Here is a 15073-nt window from a genome sequence, read left to right as displayed (position 1 = left end):
GGGCCGTTGTTCCACCGTGGGTCGCGGAGCAGCGAAATTGTCCATCGTGCCCTGCCTCTTGGTCTTGGGTGTCGTTGCGTTCTTGCCCATAGCTGTGTTGTCTAGAGGCCCGGGGCTTCTGGGATGAACCTGCCTCCCTCTGCGGTACCGCTGGGCTCGGCCGTGCGCCGGGAACAGAGGCAGAATGAAGTAGCTCCTCGACAGCGCAATGCCCTTGGGCGGCCCCTAATTGTGATCCTGAGAGTCTCTGGGCCAGGGCCCGCGTGCACTCCCTGGAGGGGGGGGGGGGGTGGGGGCCGATCCTCTGCTCACGGCTCGCGGGGTGGATTTGTTTCAGTTCCCCGAGGATCTTACCGTCTCAAGCACGGATCTCAGGGCGTGGGCACAGGCGGTGCAGCGCCGCGAGTGGAGGTCCAGCGGCGTCGACCAGCCGCCTCCCTTCCCGTGCGGGCCACCGGGCTCTATGGCAGCAGGGCCCTGTCACCACACCCCCGGCAGGCCCCCAGTGGTCTTCTGTGGCTCGACCGCCTTCACCCCAGTGTCCTCAATTGTGCGCCTCCGCGTTGGTGGAGGGTGGTCCCCTTCCCGGATCCAGTCAGACCAAGCCAGGCCCTTGTGATGGGGGCCCCACCGTCCCCCTGACTCCGAGTCCGAGGCCCGGTCACAGACCCTCACCGGCAGCGGCCACCGCTGGGGTTCCCGCTGCCGCCGATCACCATGGGGGGGGGGGGGAGTATATCTTCACCTGCGACTCGTGCGGGCCCTCTCCTTGCTCCTCACCGCCTCGGGCCCAGAGCGCCAAGTATAAGGGCAGTGGTGCGGCGCTGGTGGCGGAGGGCTCGTGGTGACGCCCCGTCGCTCCTGTTCCCGAGCGGGCCGCAGGGTTTCTAAGGTGGCAGGGACCTACCCTTTCCCTCCTGGCAGGCCTCCGCGGCTGTCCTTGAGTCACGCGCCGTCCCGCAGTGCACAGCTAGCGCGCGGCCGCCATGTTGGTGAAGGCGGGCGCCGCTTCAGGGGCTGACCCTGGTCCTCGTGTCGGGCAGATACGGAGCTCCTCACCTCGGTGCAGGCCCCCGTTTCGCTCCGTCCCTGAGCCCGTGTCCGATCACAGACTCTGTCCGGCTGTGGCAGCAGTAAGGGGGACCCCGCCGTTACACTCCTGGAGCCTCCACGCCGGCCGCCATATTGGGTGAGGCGGTCGGTGGTCGCCGCTGTCTCTTTCTCAATGTCCGTCGGAGATGGAATGCAGCCGTCCGCCCGGCCGCCGAGCACCCAGCGGAGCCCCCACGGGTCGGTGGCAGCGCGGTGTGGGTCCGTCGGTCCTCAATGTGCGCCTCTCTCTATCTGAGCGCCGAGGCCGCCATCTTGATCTCCGTGAGGCAGCAGAGCCACCGGTACACACGGTGCCCAGGCAGGTATCGACTGCGGTTCCGCTCTGCAGTGGCCCGGAGCAGGTACCCGGGCTTCAGCTCCCTGCGTCGGTGGCGTTTCTGGGTCTTGGGGGATAGGTAAAGTCGGATAATCAGTGGGCTCGGCCGGAGCTCAGTGCCGGCACGTCTAGTCGGCCATGCTGCTGGCCACGCCCCTAAGCAGACCACTCTTACCCAGTCCAAAGATCAGGGTTTTTTAGCTCACTGCACCATCCCAGCTCAGAACCTGGCTACATGCAAATTAGTCTGTTCCTGTCCCAGTGCATGATGGGAACAGGGCAAACCAAACTACCAAGCCAATTCTTATACTGGGAAGGAAACAAGCTTCCGGGGACCGGTTTCTGGCATTTCAGCCGTCGTCGGCCCGGCTTGCTTGAATCCTGATGGTGCAATGAGCAAGGGACTCACATCTGAGTATACCCTTCCACGCTTATGGTGGACAAAATGATTCAGAAAAGGGGGTGGTGATGAACAGAGTGTCTGAATTAGGCAGACCACTCTTACCCAGTCCAAAGATCAGGGCTTGATCCATCACCGTTTTTTAGCTCACTGCACCATCCCAGCTCAGAACCTGGCTACATGCAAATTAGTCTGTTCCTGTCCCAGTGCATGATGGGAACAGGGCAAACCAAACTACCAAGCCAATTCTTATACTGGGAAGGAAACAAGCTTCCGGGGACCGGTTTCTGGCATTTCAGCCGTCGTCGGCCCGGCTTGCTTGAATCCTGATGGTGCAATGAGCAAGGGACTCACATCTGAGTATACCCTTCCACGCTTATGGTGGACAAAATGATTCAGAAAAGGGGGTGGTGATGAACAGAGTGTCTGAATTAAGCAGACCACTCTTACCCAGTCCAAAGATCAGGGCTTGATCCATCACCGTTTTTTAGCTCACTGCACCATCCCAGCTCAGGATTCAAGCAAGCCGGGCCGACGACGGCTGCAATGCCAGAAACTGGTCCCCGGAAGCTTGTCTCCTTTCTGGTGAAGAATTGGCTTGGTAGTTTGGTCTGCCCTGTTCCCATGATGCACTGGGCCAGGGACAGACTAATTTGCATATAGCCAGGTTCTGAGCTGGGATGGGGAAGTGAGCTAAATAACGGTGATGGATCAAGCCCTGATCTTTGGACTGGGTAAGAGTGGTCTGCTTAATTCAGACACTCTGTTCATCACCACCCCCTTTTCTGATTTGATTGAGCAGTTGGTGCAGTGATGATGAGGTAGTGCTGTGCTGATGCTGGCATGGTGATGTGATGATGCGGAGATGGTGCTGTGGTGGTCTGTACTGATGATGAGGTGGTGCTGCACTGGTGCTGAGGTGGTGCGTAGTGATACTGCGCGATGATGAGGTTGTGGTGCTGTGTTGATGCTTAGGTGTAGTAGAGTGATGCGGAGTTGTGGCGTGGTGATTCTGAGGTGGGGGTTGTGCTGGTGCTGAGGTGAGACTGTGCTGGTGCCAAGGTCGTGCTGTGCTAGTGCTGCGCTGATGGGCAGTTGGTGGCACACTGGTGGTGCTGTGCTGATATGGTGCTGGGCTGATGCTTATATTAAAAGATCCTTGTTTGGAGAGCACGCGACGCGGCGGATCAAAATGGCCGCTCCTACCTGAGCTCCGCGATTTCGGTGGCGCCTTGATAAGAAGGACGCTCTTTCTGCAAGCGTTTCTGGTGCAAATTGGCGGATATTGTCGTCGGAGATGTCCCCCCCTCATCATGGTATGCTTTTTGGGGCTCCAAATGCATTTTATTACATAGATATTTGCGATAATACTCCCCACTCGATAAGGGCCGCCATTTTGTTTTTGTTTTTCCACTCGTTTTTTTTCAAAATGATCGTTTTTTTCCTTTGTTCTTGCCTCTGATCCTCCAGCTTTTTTCATCTTTACTTTTTTTAATGCAAATGTTGTTACTTCTTCAAATTGACTGATTTCACATGCTTTTTGGCACTATTTTTACCTCAGCATTACCTCGTGATTGTGCGTCACTGGTGCAGGCGATATATCCCTTGGTTCATATAATTGCGCTACCTGTCTCTCGCAGTTTGCTGAATCTTTGAGTGTTTACACCCCTTTGCGTGCCTTCCACTTGACTACTGTTGCCTTTTGGGTCAGTTTATCACCTATGTGCCCTGGTGGTTTATTTTTCTTCTACCACTACGCTACTCCTCTCTGTTCTCGTCAAAGTGGAGCATGCACACAACTTCCAATACAGCTTCTTCTACACGCAAGGACCTCGCTTCCTCTGGTAAGCGCCTCAAAAAAGATCCTCCCTCTAAGCCTCCACTTCCTGTCACCTTAGAGGATATTATGGAGGAGCTACGTCTTATTCGCCCCTTTATGGCTGACACCACCACTACCTTACAGAGACTGGACGAAAAGTGATCCAACCTGGATAAAAGGGTGTCAGATGTTGAACAACAAATCAGTGATGCTCAAGATGTTGCTGCTAAGGTTGCCAGCTTTACAAAAGAAGTTGCTATTCTCAAGAAAACCTCCGAGGATTTGGAAAATCGTAATAGGCGTAATAATCTGCGCATTTATGGTATTCCGGAGAATTCGGAGGGGTCAGACATCATACAATTTTTAAAATCCCAAGTCTTACCTATTACTGGCCTTCCTAAGCATTTGGATGTGAATATTTAAAGGGCGCATCGTCTTGGACCAAAAAACTCTTCTGCATCTTCTAAACCAGAGGCATTATCGCTTATTTTCTTCTCTACTCTGACCTCATGACTATTCTTCACTCTGCTAAACAGCACAAGCAGTTACTGTGGTCTGGTCACAAAATCTTTCTTACTCAGGATGTTTCTAAGCTGACGGCTGCGCGAGGCAAGGAGTTTCTGGATTTACGCCCTACACTACGATCTATGAATGCCAGATACGGCCTCATTCACCCCTGCTTTTTCAAAGTGACTTATAAAGAAAGAACTTTCAGCTTCGACGATCCAGCGGACCTCCGGAAGTTTATCACCACTCAAAGAAGATTCCATGGAACACAGCAGTTCTTAATGTTTCCGTGTATTTGCTTGTTGTTTTATAGCTACTCGTTATTTTGTTCCCCATGGTAACATGTTATTGTTTTTCTCTCCTTGTTTTTTAGGTCTCTTCTCCAATGTTTTGGTTTTATCTTCCCCTCATTGTGCTGTTCCGTTGTCCATTTTTGCATCCTAGTACGCTGCCTTCCCTCCCCAATTGTTTGGTAAGTCTCCTTCATTTGTTCTATATTGTCTTGTTTGGTCTCCTGACCCAATTGTATATTTTTTTCTTCCCTTCCTGTATCTAATCTTTTCGAGGCCATACATTTGATGTTTTCTTTTGTTGTGCGGCTGTTTGTTCTTTGCTGCTCCCGCTCTCACTTTATTGTTCTTTGCGCTTTTGACCTGTATGGCTAAAGCCCTCTGGCTTTTTGCCATTCTTTTTACTTCACTATCTCAGGGGAGTTTTGGTCTCCCTTTCCTTGCTTTTCCTTTCTATTTCTTCTCTCACTCTACTTTTTCCCTCATGGCATTCTTCATTTAAATCTGCTCTCCTTTTTCTATTCCCTTTTGTTATTCCTTCCCAGATTCTCTTCAATCCTTTCAATATTTTTCATTATTCACTTATTTCTTTTTTTCTTATTGTGGTAATGTTGTATTCTACTTTCCGGCTTAATTCTTTTCTTTCAACAGTTTCTCCTTCCTCTTCTAAACTGTATATTTTTGCTTATTTCTATCTCAGCTCTCTTCATTTTTTCTACCTTTCAGCATATCTTTCCATTTTCTTCTTAAATGAATGGTCTTCGTGTAATATCTTGGAATGTTAAAGGTCTTCGTAACCCGGTTAAAAAACAACGGGTTTTATCTTTTTTAGCAAGATTGAAATGCCAAGTTGCTTTGCTACAAGAAACCCACCTTTCCCAAAAAGACCTTTCCTCTCTACGTAAACAATGGGTGGGCGATGTATTCTGTTCGCCCTCAGTTAATAATAAGAATGGTGTTATTATTTTATTTCACAAATCTCTATCACTCCAGTTAAAAAATGAGATTTCTGATTCGAATGGTAGATGGTTGTATTTAGATGTTACTGTTAATAATTCAAATGTATCTTTTTGCAATGTTTATGGGCCCAATGGTATTGATCTCTCTTTTTGGAATGACTTCCCCAAGTTTCTTTCCTCTCATACCAGTGTTGATTTAATTGTTGGAGGTGATTGTAATCAGTTAATGGACCCTTTTTTTGGACCGTAAATCTCAGACCAGATATATTCCTAATAAAATGCAAAAGACCTTTTATAAAGCAATCTCTTCTAGAGGTTTAATTGACTCCTGGAGACTGTCCCACCCAGATACCCTAGAATTTCCCTTTTTTTCTCCTGTCCATGCCTCTCATTCCCGAATTGATTATATTTTCTCACTCAACACATTTTTCAATATTAGACTAACATTGAAATTGGTTCTATTCTTATTTCAGACCATGCCCCTGTTATTTTAGACATTGATCTACCTTCACCTACTCCCAGTTCCTGACGCTGGCGTTTCAATAATTCTCTCCTTCTGGACCCTCAATTTGTCGATCAATTTACTCTTTTTATGGAAGAATTCTTTCACAATAATCTTAACTCCACCTCTCAATTCCATTTTGTCTGGGATGCTTTTAAAGCTTCAGCTAGAGGCTTTATCATTTACTTTGTTTCTCGTAAAAAGAAGCATGCCCTTTCCACATCCTCCCGTATCCTTAAACAGATCAAAGATCTAGAGCATATTTCTTATACATCTAACTCTCCTGATGCTCTTTCTTCACTTATTAAAGCTAAACTTCAACTTAATAAATATTCTTATGATGCTGCTTGTAATCACCTTTTAAGATGTAATTCTAAAATGTATGGAGGGCGCAATAAAGCTGGTAGATCTCTTGCAAATTACCTCAAAATTAAGAAACAAAAATCCAACATAGCTGTTATTACTGATGCTCATGGGAATCGTCACAGCACGGATGCTAAGATTCTTGATTGTTTTGTTCAGTACTATTCCTCTTTATATACACCTGAATCGATCCATCCCCTTCTCAAATTGACTCTTTCTTTCTAAACATACCTAAAACCTCATCCGTTGATATTGACTTCTCCTCTCTTGATGCCCCATATCTGAGAAGGATATTTTGCAAGCTATCACTCTTTTACCCAAAGATAAGTCTCCCGGCCCGACGGTTTTACTGTCCGCTTTTACTTTCATTTTAAGAATTATCTAATACCACATTTATCCTCATTGTTCGCTTCCTTTCTCTCCATGGGCGAATCCAAAGGTTCTTTTACTCAAGCTATGCTGTGTTTACTCCCCAAAAAAGATAAAGATCCCTCTCTCTGCAAAAATTACCGGCCCATTTCTTTAATCAACACGGATTGCAAAATATATGCAAAAATTCTAGCTTCCCTTTTGAATACTGTTGTCCCAGACCTCATCAACATTTATCAGTCTGGCTTTGTAAAAGGCAGATCCATCACGGATAATTCTAGAACCCTCCTTAACATCATTCATCTCACATCTAAAATGAATTCCCCTTGATGCTGAGAAAGCATTTGACAGGGTCAATTGGGATTTTATGTTTGGGACTCTTCGTTGGCATGGTTTTAGTCCCCATATTATTAAACGTATCCAATTATTATATTCAGCCCCCTCTACCTCTATTTGGGATAATGGTGCTCAGTCAGCTTACTTTCCTTTGCATAGGGGTACTAGACAAGGTTGTCCTTTGTCTCCCCTTCTTTTTATTTTAGCCTTGGGACCCTTCCTTGAAAAAATTCGGTGCTCTACATCCTACTCCGGTTTTGTTTACAAAAATCTAGATCTCAAATTCACAGCTTATGCTGATGATATTTTACTATATATCTCTAAACCTCTTACTTCTTTACCTGCTCTTTTTTCCTTACTTAATGAATATTCCTCAGTCTCTGGATATAAGTTGAATATCGATAAGTCTGAGGTATTACCTCTTAATAAACATTGTCTTTCACATATGTTTCAAGGCTCCGGTTTGGAATGGAATCCTACGAGTATCAAATGTTTGGGTGTCCTCTATGCTAACTCAATCAGAGAGACCATCAAAATCAATCATAAAGATATTCTTTCCAAACTCTCTGCTCTTATAGAGCATTGGTCCCCCCTATTCTTATCCTGGTGGGGAAGACTGGCAACTATCAAAATGATGCTTCTCCCCATTATTAATTTTTATCTCTCTATGCTGCCCATCTCCCTCCCTGCTTACTTTTTTTCACTTATTAATCGCATCCTTGTTTGTTTTCTCTGGAATAACCGTAAGCCCAGAATATCCCTGTTTCGCCTTCAGCAACCTAAACATATGGGAGGTGTAGATTTTCCTAACCTTGTTTGTTTTCATTCTTCCTTCACCTTAAAACAAATCTGGCCATTCCTTGCAGATCCCCCCTCTCCCCCTATCACTGCATGGAGTGCTCTAGAGCTAGCTCAGTTTTCGCCTTTCCCTTTCCTTGCTGCTACTCACTTATATCAACCCCTAAACGATTTCTTTCACTCACTTTCAAACTTTCTAGGGCTCTTTCACTCTCTTTGTTTCGCTCCTCCTTTTCTCACTCTCTTATCCCGTTATGGTATAATCACTCCCTGAAGATCAATAAGAAAGCCCTTTTTTGGAAGGAATGGATTGACAAACGTATTATGTATGTAGATAAGATCTTTGTTAATGGTTCCTTATTGGATTTTTCTGATATTCGTTCATCCTTTCAGTTATCTAATACATATTCTTCCCAGTTTCCTGATTTTAAACTAGCCGTATCTCTTCTCATCTCGTACCACAATTCATTATCTGATATTGTTCCATTAGATTCCACTCCATTAGATATCACCACCCCACACAAAGCTGCTATTATTTACAAAATCCTCAAACCTGAACTTGCATGGGAAAAGGATTTAGCACAAGATTTTTCCTTTCCTATTTGGGAATCCATCTGGTCTAAAATTCACACTGTATCTTGTTCAGCTAGCACCACTCAGACTCTATTTTTTTTTTTTATAATCGACTTTTCCTTACCCTTTCCGACTTATACAAGTTTAAAACCTTGGATTCTAGTCAATGTTGGTCTTGTCCTCATCCCGATAGTAATTTGTTCCATATGTTTTTTCATAGTCCATTGGTTTTTTCCCTTTGGCAACACATTTGGTGCAAGCTGAATGACATCTTAAGTTCCAATCACACATTGACATTGTTCATATTTTTCTAGGTGGTTCTTCTCCTATTTGGAATGTTTCACATACTGTTCGTAAATTTATAGATCTGTTCATAGCTATTTCTTTGCAGATTATTACTACGAATTGGAATGATACCTCAAAGATCTCTTATACTGCATGGTGGAATTTGTTATGCCATCACCATAGACTTGATCGTGCCCATGCTACGACTACCTCTCTTTTGATTAAAAGAGATTTGTTATGGTTACCTTTAACTGATTTTCTTTCCAGACGTGTACCTTAATATGCCTTAATTGTTTCCTTTTATTTTACTTATTCTTCTAATTTCTGTTTTCCTTTCTTACTCCCCCTTCTCTCTCTTTCTTTCTTCCTTTTCCCCCCTTTCTCACTTTCTCTCTTCCAAAATACAAAAAAAGGCTTTTTATCTTAGTATATTTATTATGTTTTCCCTTTTTGGGATATTTTGTTTTTAAATATTCACACTTATACTGTATTTTTTCATTTCTCCAATTTTTTTCTTATGGAATGTGACTCTGTACTGATGTTTTACTTGGCATATTTGTTTCAATAAAGCTTTCTAAACTTAAAAAAAGATCCTTGTTTGAAAATGTTAGCGCTGCTCTTGAACATAAAAGCAAAGCCTACATTAATAACCCATGAATACACAACCGCTCCAAACTGTGCAGCTCTTAATGCACAAAGCAGTTGTGTACAGTATAATTAAAATACTTTTGGAGGCCAAAAAAAGCCAGAACGCTCCGAAGCGGACATGTTTATTATTTAGAAAAAGGGAGTCATTTAGGGTGCATTTACAAATGTTTACTTAACATTTATTTTAATTTTTTTTAAACACGTACGATGGACTGGGAAAATGTCATCTTTCAGAGGTGCTCTAACCCTTTACCAATGTGTATTGTCTATGCCTCTAACTTTTTGTATAGGAGAAGGTCAAACGAGGAAGCTTTAACTCCTTTGCAGATTGCTGCATATTAAAGCTTTAGATATGTTAGATGGGCTGGGGAGAGATCACCTTGCTTTTGGCATGTGAATGGGTTGTGACGACCTGTAGGAGAAGGCGAGGGAAGGAAGCTTGCAATACGATTGGTTCGGGGGATCCAGGCTTTAAACATGTATACTGAGTTGAAGACAGGTAACAATGCAGTAGCAGGCTGCAGTACAAATAACACTAACTGTGTTTATTCTTTAGTTAAATATTTACTACCATAGAATATTTTAATTTATTATAAGACACTGCAGGGTAGTAGTTCCCAAGTGACCACAGACCTAACTGCAGTGAGAAAACAACACTGTGTGCTGATAATAACTGAATAGCAATGCCTCTGTTGGTAAGTTTACACACCGTAGAGCTCCTTTGCAGATTAATGTTTATGAAGGTGTGATGGAAAAAGGCACACAGAAATAAAATGTAAGACCAATTAAAAAAAGGATAAATAGTGTGTAGTTTGAAGATAAAATGCGAAACCCTTGGTAACCCCAAAAACGTTAGTTATTTAAGAAACAAAATTAGTAATAAGGAAGTGTTTGCAAATAACCACAACTGTTTATTATTGTAAAAACTTCTGAAAATGCCACGTTGCCTTTATGCTAGCTGTACCAGGAAAGCTGCTCACAATACACGGTTACCTTTTTTTCAAATAAACAAAGTCTGGGATGGTGTGAGCCTTTTAATTGCACTTCTCCTGAAAGCTGACACTGACAGTACAATAAAGATAAAAGTGACCCGAGAGTAAAGATTGTTATCTTTATTACAATGATATGTGCAGAATATAGAGTAAATACGGTACCTTAAAAACAGCTGGATATGACATTTACGATAAAAAAGTAGTTATTAAGCTGAGAAACCGTTTGTTGGGAAGAAAAAAACTACTCAGCTGTAGAAACATAAATACAGTAAAAATGCACACGAAGCATGATAGAATACACTGAAGAAATGTTGGGGACGGTTTGTGTTCGTAAACATGAGAGAAACGCAGCATCCAAAGAGGCATAACTAAAGATGCCTTGGTTAAAAATATTAGCGCTGAGGCCGGGATGCATTAAAGCACGCAGTTGTGCGCATTATAAGTAAAAGTTCCTCAGAATAAAAAAGAACCTGAGTGATTGCAACTGGCCGGGTTTGTTTGTAAAAAGGGGAGTAATTTGCTAACATGTATTTTATTGCTTTGAATAACAAAGCCGACTGGAAGCCAGAAACATCATTGATATTCTACGTCTAGTGACTGTCGCCATTTTGTCGCACTATCCTAAAACAAGCATTTGCAATGCAATAGGTCACACATTTACGCAAGTTTAAGCCTTTTATTTATGTTTTAAAAAAGAAAACAAAAATAAAGGCATTTTTATTTGCAATGTCAATAGCTCAAATTTGTGTAACGTGAGACCTATTGCATTGCAAATGCTTGTTAGATTAGTGAGTAGAAACGCTCCCGTTCAGCCCGTGCTGCAAATTAATTAAATAAACAAGAGCAGCCGCTAAAGTGAAAGCAGACCGCGCTGCAAATAAAAAAACAAATAGTGCTTACCGACTTTTAAAGAAGACCGTGTAACGCCACAAGTAAAGGATTCAGTTGTCATGGAAGGTAACAAGGAGGGACTAACAAGCCTCATTATCAATTGGAAGCCAGCATTTACTAAGGACAACGACTCCAGCCAATGTCTTGTGGGGAGTCCGTATTGTTCTTGCAGTTTGGAAAAAGAAATAATTTGGCCTTCACAAATAAAAGTCTCCCAGAATCTTAACTCCCAAGACATCCCACCCTAGCTGTTGGATCCTGAAAAATCGGCGGCAGTAGGCCATAAGCAAGGGGGTATATGCATTTAAATTCGATACCTTTGTCGCCTCATTTTCCTTCATATTGAGAATGCGAATTGGATTATCTTGAATTTTGTTTTCTTATAATAGCTCGGTTCGATGATTCTGACTAAACAATTTGGCTCTTCCTCGCCTAATAAAAGCTCATATATTGTAGGTTTGACGGAAGTCCCCAGCCCCCCCCCCCCCATGATTTTGGAAGGATTAGCCATTTAGCTGCCCTTCTACCTTAATGGTAAATCCACAAAAATATAATACAAACTCCTCAGCTTTTGTCATACAAGAAGCTGGAAATTCAAGAGGAATTGTCCGGAACAGGTATAGGAATTTGGGGAAAATGGACATCTTTATGACGTTACAGCGCCCATGCAGTGAAATGTGAAGGTGATCTAATCTTGAGAATGCCTGATCGGAGCTTTTTATTATAGGTAATATGTTCAGCTCAGGGATTCGCTCAACCACATTTGTGATCTTTATACCCAAATAAGTTGCCACTGGTACTGTTGGGATCTCCTGCGGTCTAGCAGTATCAGAATGAATGACCTGAGTTTTATCAGCATTTAGTTTATAGCCTGAAGGAAGACCGAATTGTTTTGCTATATCATAAACCGCAGGCAAGGCAGATCTTATATTTTTTGTAAATATAACTACAAATTAGAAGCTTCCTGACTAAAACTATGACACAGGGGAGGGATAATTACGCTAACATTCCGCTGTTGGATATTCTAGCATCTAAATCCAGACTTGGGAAAATTGATCAAACTTTACTCTCTACGTTTCCTGACGACTTAGCCTCACAGACTCTTAGATGGGAGAGTAAGCTGGCACAGGGTAGTACGGACATGGAAGGCTCTATCGAATTAGCTAATCAAACTTTAATAACTGGCAGTCTGAGAGCACAACACTACATGTCTATCTTTGACCTTTATTACACCCCTGGGTAAATTGCAAAATGGTTGGGCCGCGGGGTAAGTTATGTAGTAGTTGTGGGCTCTTAGCAGCCGACACGATACACATGTTTTTTAGCTCTCCGAAGTTGGTCGAATATCTATGAGATTTCCTTCTACAAAGCATTCCTCCAGGTCTCCCGATAAAAATGGCACCATACTCGCGTGGGTGGGTCAGGTACCCTGCGTCAGGCAAGGGCCCCAAACCTATTGAGGCGACATCAAAATTACCTATCACAAAACAACCTGGTTTTGCAAGGGGGGGGTCCCATGAGCTTTAGCCCCGGGCTCGGCGGCCACCTAGGGAAACCAACCAAACATTCCTAAAAACTAGACACCCGGGGGAGTCCAGCAAGGTATGGCTTGCGTGGGTCACCCAACATTTCCCTACGTAGAATCCTCTGTAAACTCAAATTTTGTTGAAAAAAATCTATTTTTACTCACATTTCAGAGTGGGAAAGTTGTAGGATCATCAGGCTGACACAAATTTCCTACCACCCAGCGTTCCCCCAGGTCTCCCGATAAAAATGGTACGTCACTTGAGTAGATAGGCATAGTGGCTGCAACAGGAAAGGCCTAAATTGAACTGTGGAGACTTCAAAATTACCTATAACAAAACTCCCTGGTTTTTGGGGGTGGGGCACCTGGAGTTTTGGCGATGTTCATATTATCTTCCATTGGGCTTAGCCTTCCCCAAAGTCGCAGCGTAGTTCGACGCCACAACGGGACTGCGTTTGCATGCAGCGTTGCTTCCCCACGGCCCAGGCGGTGCCGTAATACATCCAACTTCCAGTTGCCTGCAGTTAGGGAGCCCACAAAGGTTTGTTTTCATTCGCCACAACATTTAATGAAAGAAAACATCAAAGGACAGCAGCAGTGCCTCGCTGAAATAAAATGTCTCTCCCAACGCGTTTCATGCTAAAAAGCACTTTCTCAAGGGCAAACGACATCGTGCTGGGTAGTGAACACAATAGATTTCTGTATCCACACTTTTAAAGATTAATGTCCCCGCCCATCTGGGCGTGGCCACCCCAGTGCCCTGTGGTAGCTGTAGTACAGGTAATTTCTCCAGTGAGCCATCATGTGCATTATCCAGAATTTCACCAATTAAATTCCCCAGTGGGTTGCGGTAAACATCTTCTGCCATCCGCGATGTTCATAATATCTTCCATTGGGCTTATATATATATATATATATATATATATATATATATATATATATATATATATATTACCTACTGGCGATAGCCAGTAGGTATATATAGTTAGGACCTAGCTACCATAGGAAATCCGCAACATTCTATTGGGAATAACGTTGGCGCCGGTTGAGGAATTTGCGTGTAATTTTCCAAAATTTAGGCCAGCTCCGCTCCGCTTCTTCCCTGGAAATTTCGGGGGGATTCGTCATGCGGGGGCCGAGAAAAAGGGGGGTCCCAAAACGTGTTTTCCCCATGTTAATTTCCATAGGACGAATAAACAAGGCTACAGCCCGAACCGCTGAATGGAATTACACCAAACTTTGCAAAATTGTACGGACTGGTACGCAGAAGTGCCTTTTCTATATTTGGTGAAAATTGCTCCAGTGGTTTTATGAAAATTAACTTCAAAAACACATATATATCTATATAAGCTTACTGTACTCTGTACCTTCCCGAGTACGAGCTGCATTCTGATTGGCTGCCAATGTCTGTCAACTCTCCAAAACAGAAATTGTTGGCAGCCATCTTGTACCTCGGTAGACTGAGGCACAGGAAAGCTGAAAAACAAACGTGTAGAACTCAAAAAGGGGGCAGGGTAGAAGCACCCTGACCCCCTAGGCCTGCTCAGGGGACCCCAGAAGGACCCCCAAGGCAAAAAAAAAAATCTTCATCCAAGAAGTGTTGGCAGCCATCTTGGGACCAATTTACATGATAGCACCTCATTAAAAACCATTGCAGTTAATAGAAGGTTTTAGGACTTTAGTTACATTATAAATCATTTGTTGATGGTACCATACTCATTTTAGGAATTGTGGTGTGTTCTAAGGTGATTTTACCACGTGAAAAAGCCTTCTGCTGGGATATCATTAATCATGTTGGAAAGAAAACTATTATCTCATGCTTTTCCCACAGTTTTTTGGAAGGGGATCTATAAGCTAAACTGAAAACATATTTTCGGTAAATTCACATTATCTTTCTCAGTCATGTGAGAATGAAGTCTGACATTCTCAGTAAAACATGTACATCCAACAAGAGCAGAGACTGTCAGTTGATTCCTTTGTGTTCTACTGCAGCTTCCCAGAGTGTTCTAAGGAACAACTAGAGCGCTAACAGTCCTACTTATTACAAAGGTATGGCACACCTGAAGCCATCTTGATTGGAATGAAGTGGTAACTCTTAAAACATTTAATTTAAAAAGGAACAAAATGAGGGGGTATATTTTGCTATAGAAAGTATGATTGGTGCTGCAGAAAGAAAAATTAGGGCACATTTTGAGTGACTTTTCAAATCCTCTTCTATTTCATTAAAAAAATTCTGACATGCAGACTGAAACATGCACTTTGAATACCAGCAGCAGACTTCCCTGGTGAGCAGTAGCTTTACTACAGTGATATAATGAGCAACTAGAGTGCTCATAGTTCTCACAGTCAACCCCAGTGTGTGCTGGCTGTTTCTAGCAAGGCTCTTA

The 15073-nt window shown here is 43.5% G+C and overlaps 1 protein-coding gene and 1 long non-coding RNA gene across 3 annotated transcripts in view; one reads left to right on the top strand and one right to left on the bottom strand.

The window, feature by feature from the left end:
• The window catches only part of MSANTD2 (Myb/SANT DNA binding domain containing 2), a 1072267-nt gene that overhangs the window by 196490 nt on the left and 860704 nt on the right, over positions 1 to 15073 (bottom strand). The gene's annotated exons all lie outside the window — the stretch shown is intronic.
• The window catches only part of LOC144823464 (uncharacterized), a 243742-nt gene that overhangs the window by 8338 nt on the left and 220331 nt on the right, over positions 1 to 15073 (top strand). Inside the window, exon 2 of the long non-coding RNA XR_013608799.1 lies at positions 4529 to 4627. This is a non-coding gene — a long non-coding RNA (uncharacterized LOC144823464). The remainder of the gene's footprint in view (positions 1 to 4528; positions 4628 to 15073) is intronic.

The sequence above is a fragment of the Lissotriton helveticus genome, chromosome 3_1, assembly GCF_964261635.1.
Source record: "Lissotriton helveticus chromosome 3_1, aLisHel1.1, whole genome shotgun sequence".
Classification (NCBI taxonomy): domain Eukaryota; kingdom Metazoa; phylum Chordata; class Amphibia; order Caudata; family Salamandridae; genus Lissotriton; species Lissotriton helveticus.
The sequence above is the reverse complement of the archived record's forward strand: the minus strand, read 5'-3'. Positions and strand labels throughout refer to the sequence as shown.